This window comes from Trypanosoma equiperdum (assembly GCF_001457755.1).
Source record: "Trypanosoma equiperdum strain OVI genome assembly, contig: ctg_1002, whole genome shotgun sequence".
Lineage (NCBI taxonomy): Eukaryota > Euglenozoa > Kinetoplastea > Trypanosomatida > Trypanosomatidae > Trypanosoma > Trypanosoma equiperdum.
In genome coordinates, this window is record NW_027122953.1 from 16,790 (window position 1) to 17,044 (window position 255).

Here is a 255-nt window from a genome sequence, read left to right on the forward strand (position 1 = left end):
ATGATAGGAGATTGCTGTGACTGTGTAAATACGAAAATAATAATAATAATAGAAGAGTGTGTTGTGAGTGCGTATGTATTAATACCATGATAATGTTGGTTGGAACGTCAAAGTAGTCAGCACCAAGAAAAACAATTGAAAAAAATATTAGCAGTATAGTGAAACTAAGTGAGTAACACATGATTGACAAGGTAAAACAGAGATGTTGTTGTAAATCAAAATTCCTGGAGGGTAGGATTAGCGGGACTGTTAAGT